Source organism: Metopolophium dirhodum, chromosome 1 (genome assembly GCF_019925205.1).
Source record: "Metopolophium dirhodum isolate CAU chromosome 1, ASM1992520v1, whole genome shotgun sequence".
NCBI lineage: Eukaryota > Metazoa > Arthropoda > Insecta > Hemiptera > Aphididae > Metopolophium > Metopolophium dirhodum.
In genome coordinates, this window is record NC_083560.1 from 52,837,365 (window position 1) to 52,843,208 (window position 5,844).

Genomic DNA, 5,844 nt, shown 5'->3' on the forward strand with positions numbered 1-5,844 from the left:
GAAACCCGGAGGTCCTTGGTCATTTCGCTAGCACCAAGGATGACCTGCCCCGGGCCCTTGTGATTACAGTTCAGTTAACCCGAAGCTCTAGGGCTAGCTTCGTTAAGACCGTACCCCGCCTGCCCCTTTCCCGGACCAGATTAGTCAGCCAGTTTTTCAACGTGACTCGTCTTGGCGCGGTCGGTAGCAGGTGTGTACTTGTACAGGTCGTTCCATCCGCCTGACTCGTCGTGACCCGGTTGGGCCGTCCTTGCCAGGCGGGTGAGCGCCGGTAAGTCTTCACGGGGTTACCTCGATGCCCTTTCAGCAACCTAGGTCAGACCACTCCGGGGGCCCGCCGGCTCCCTCCCGAACCGGCGGGCGCTTCACCATTGCAGGCGCGGGAACACCGGCCCGGTGTAACCAGCGGCCCCCCAGACCTGCCCTCGCTCTGCCGCCTTCAGAGTTCTGGTGGCCTCGTGTTGTTTGTAACGGTCAGTTTCCACTCAGCAACGGGGGATCCGAGCCCGCCGTCGCCGTCGTCACCGCAGTTTCTTTAGCAGTTCTTACGGGAGCGATGGACCTTAGCCCCCGCTTCCTCGCTTCCGCCTAACGTTACTAAGATGTTACCTGCCCGTAGATCAGGCATGTGGATCCTGTCTCCGCCCACTCTTCGGTGATTTCAGTCTTACGGTAACAAATTGTGCTTATTTTGACGACAAACTGAGTTTGCCGGCCCTACGGCTGGTGCGTTCAAGGTTTTGCCACTGGTGGCACCCAGTCGTCGAGGTTGGTTCCGGCGCACAACCCCGGAGTCCTCTCTCCCGGGCTGGGTCATTTGTAAACGATTGACTGAACCCAGATCACCGCCCATCCGCCGATCGAGTCGCCGGTGCGCTTTCCCATCCGCTCGGTTTGATCTCTTCCGCCAGGGACGCATCTTTGCTCATAGCTAATGCGAACCATCTATCGGTCAAGGTACTCAAGAGGGATGTTCGGAGAAGTAATCACCCGACGCGACGCCTTAAGCATATAGGAGCTAGCGTCGGCCTTCTGTGATTCTCATCTCCCGCACTCCTGCGAGACGCCAGTGCGCTTTCCCATCCGCTCGGTTTGATCTCTTCCGCCAGGAACGCATCTTTGCTCATAGCTGATGCGAACCATCTATCGGTCAAGGTACTCATGAGGGATGTTCGGAGAAGTAATCACCCGACGCGACGCCTTAAGCATATAGGAGCTAGCGTCGGCCTTCTGTGATTCTCATCTCACGCACTCCAGCGAGTCGCTCGTCGGAGACGCCGTGATTGGATCTCGTGTCACCGGTTGATTCACGTAATCAACCGTAAATGGGACGATTGGCTCGGTGTTAGCAAACTTTATAAGTCAGTATCCATCCGCCGGCGACGTGGACGCCCCGGCCTTCGGCAAGCGCTGCGGTCCGTCAACCCCGCGGCGCCCAGCGAAACACACATGCCCCACCTCCTTGGCTGTGGTTTCGCTAGATACTTACAACAGAATATCGCAACAGTACCAATGGCAAGGCATGAGAGCTCAGATCAGGCAGTACATCTGAAAATGTCCGACTTGCCAAGTAAATAAGACAGCCAACCCAAGGAACCAATGGTTATTACGACCACAGTGTCGAAACCTTTTGAAAAGGTATTCATGGATATAGTTGGGCCACTACCTCAATCTTACAGTGGAAATTCATATATCTTGACCTTATTAGATGATTTCTCTTAGTTTGCATGGGCTTCACCTATGAAGGACCACGAAGCCAACACTGCGTCACAGCATTTTGCAACGCAATTCGTATGCCTGCATGGGCAACCACAATCACTAGTAACAGACCGCGGAACGGAATTCCTCATTATAGTTTTCAAAGAAGTTTGCAAACTTCTTAAAATAACACAGACATCTACTACACAGTATTACCCACAGAGCAACGGAAGCTTAGAACGTAGTCACCGAATTCTAGGTGAATATCTAAGAAACTACTCTAATAAAAATCCGAAGGATTGGGACACTTACATCCCTTATGCAATGTATTGCCACAACTCATCAGTACATTCATCCACGGGATACCAGTAACTCACGAGGTGGTTTAAGGATATCCTCTCATCGTTCCAAATTCTCTAACCCGCTCCCCAGAACCTCAGTATAATTACCAAGATTATCAATTTGAAATGAAAAGACAGATTCAGGAAACTCATCAAATGGTAACCAAACAACACATCGAATCGAAACTAAAATCCAATGACCGCTACGATCAGAAAATAACACATCTGACGGTTAACGTAGGCGACAAAGTTCTCGTTCAAGAAAAAGCCAGTTAAGGCAAATTAGCACCTAAATGGCTAGGACCATATCCTGTGATAGAAGTCCATACGAATTCTCCCAACGTCACTATTCTCAAACGTAATAAGCAGTTGCGATTACACAGGAACCTGTTATGATTATTCCACGAGTAACTCCAACCATGTTTTAGGGTGTTAACCATAATCATAGCCGGAAGATCAGAAAACATAGACAAGTATGTGCATGTAACGTCACTCAGAAATACTACTGGTCTTTATTTTGAATCAATAAGTCCAATCCGAATTTCTTACTCAAACTGGGACTTATCGTATGCCAACCTTACTATTTATGATAATAAATTTCAGAACCTCAGGGATTACTTCCAATTCACTAGCGACATATGCACACAACTTAAAGATCAGGTAGAAGAGACTCTAAATAATGTCTGTATCACATTTTTACAAACCACCTACCCGATCATTCATAGAATAGAATTCAATTTTAACTCTGTAATTAAAATCTTAGCACCCAGTAGAAAAACTTCAGAACATCTATCTAGACGAAATCGGGGTCTAATTAACGCAGTAGGTAGGCTAACAGACGTCCTCTTTGGCATTTGTTCAGATGAAGACGCAGAATTGTTCTACTCAAAAATCCAAAATCTAAAAGAACCCAACCAAAAATCATTACATCTGGCACAAGAACAATTACGTATTGTGTCATCAGTTGTACAAGACGTGAACTTCACGATTCACGATTTAGTAACAGATTCTCTGAAAACCAAATCAAATATCCAAAAACTCTCCGAACAATCCACACGTATGTTAAACGCAATCGATATTCTAAACGCTAAAAATCTATTCGATGAGCATACTACTACATTAGTCGTCCTGTTAAATCAGTTTGCGTGGGAAACTCAGAACCTCCAAACAATGTTTATCCACCCTCAGAACTTTATCACGTAATAAAGGAAATTCAACTTACGTTACCTCCAACTTTAGAACTCCCTGTTGTAGAATCACATTTAGACCTCCATGAACTCTTTAGAGCATCTACTTTAAGTACAGTGTATCTATTCATGTTTGTAGCAAGAATACCGTTGTTGTCAAGCAAACCATTTAATCTCTATCATAACATCCCCTTGCCAATATCTATTCCGAACGGGAATATAGCTCTAATAAATCCAGATACACAATATTTAGCAGTAAGCTTAGATAATGAATACCATTTTAGTCTTACAGAACCTCAATATTATAAGTTTAAATCACTGTTCTCGTTTAAATTATGTATAGGACTAAAATCCATTTTTAAACGTACTAAGAAAAAAAATTGTGAGGTATCTTTGTACAAAAATCCAGACAGTTAGTTAGACACATGTAACCTCAGATATTTGAGTTTGCGAACTATATGGCATAAACATCAGTATCAAAATTCGTGGCTATATTATTGCACTCATCAGGTGATAACAGTAGCCTGTCATCAAGTCCCGTATAAAATAACACTTACTGGGAAGGCAAAATAGACGTTCCGGAGTATTGCGTGATCTATACAGACCACTCAATATTCACACCAATAAGGAATATCAAAACAAGAAATCATAAAGATTTCGTACCCGAAAGTCCCAGTCTAAACTTACCATTATCCCTAATAATAGAACATCATGAACCTCAGAAAATCAGTAATCATACGCTTTGTATAAATTTTAACAAATTAGCTCGGGAGTTTCAAGAGTTAAACAAACTCAAGGAATTGTACAAGGATACCACAGAAAATATTTTTGTAAAACCAGAACATCATTTGATATTGTTATATATAATTGTCATTACTCATTACATTAGTTATTATAAGTTTGTACTTAGTTATTAAGTATCGATGTAGTATACCAAAATTATATCCACCTGAAATCGCAGAACCTCATAATGTACAAGAAATTGCACAGTCTCGCACCGCCTAGGCCTGCAGTTTTTTTATTCTCTACATAATAAATAGGAGAAAAATGGTGACTATTTAGCCCCCATTTCTCGTTTAAGTCATGGGGTGTTATAAACCCATTTCATTAGTAATATAAGTATTTGTAATATAAGCATTTCTTTGACATATATATGTTACCATGTATCCGCCTTAGGAACGAGCACGGCCGGCGTATATGGCGTATATGGCATTCCGCTGCATGGGCACTTTTGAGCCACAGCGGGTCCGCCCGACCGCGCTCGTCCCCAAGGCGAGTCAGTCGTTGTCAGTCCAACAGAGCCTCCACAAATCCGTTTATTTTTTTATTAACATAGTGTTCAAATAAAGTATAGTGGTTAACTACTTCACTGCGTGTTTCATTTATTTAGTTGTGTAGACGTACATAACAATGGTTTGTTACGGAGCAATGATTCTGTAAGTCTTAATGACACTTCTTTCACCACAAACACATCAGATCTAAGTATCTAACACCATCTCGTCCGAAAAAATAAAAATCGAACGCTGACGTCGATATTGATTTAATGCTGGATCAAGCATTTTCGATATTAACTGCTGCGGCAACATCAGTTCAAGAAATGAAAGCAGCGCGTACGTAAAGTATATCGAATAAAAATTAAACAGTTAGGTATACTCCACGAACGAGAGATGCTGTCCAACACGAATTGAGTAACATTATTTTTAAAGCTAACCAAGGATTTTATGATTATGAATACAATAATTATTCAACTGTTCCAACTCATAATATGAATGATATATTATATCATTTTCATTCATCACAATTATTAGCATACATTTTTCATCGCCATCTACCTACAATTCTAGCATTTCACTTTCTACATCTTACACTATCCAGAGTCTTTTGCCTTCCACTTACGATCCAAATCCTCCGCCTTCCACTTATGATCCTAGCCCTTCACCTTCTGTTTACAAATTTAGCCCTTCGTCTTTTATTTACAATTCTAGCTCTTCGGCTTCCACGTACAAGCCTAAACTTTAACTTAATGCTTTATTTGCTCAGCGTCTTCATAAAGTTAATATTAACATTTAACAAATGTTTAATTTATTTCATTCAATACTAGGTATTATTATTATTATTTTTTTTTAAATAATAGTTAAGTAAATGAAAACAAATGTACAAAAAGCTTATATTATTATGACTTATGATCAATATTATTATTATTATTAATAATGCCTATGGTTAAACAGAAAATGTATTTTTCATATATTATATTTTATTACATGTTCTATATTTTAAGAAGTTGTTAAAATAAAAGTAGAAATTATCATATTATAAAATGTTTACCTGTATATTTTTTTTTAATTCTTCTACAATTGCTTGACATACTTCTGGAATAATTTGTTTGAAATTTTAAAAAGGTAAACTGTAAACTTTGGTATGATTCACCAGTTGCCAAAAACCGTAATGTGACGACCAACCTCTCCTGTACAAGAATTGCTTTCCGAAAACTAGTATCTTGTTTTGAAATTTTTGGACCGAACAAATTAATTAAGTATTCAAAGTCAATAGAAGACATCCTTATAAAATTTCTGAACTGCCCACTCATTTCCTGTTGCCGAAGGGTATTTAATAAATTT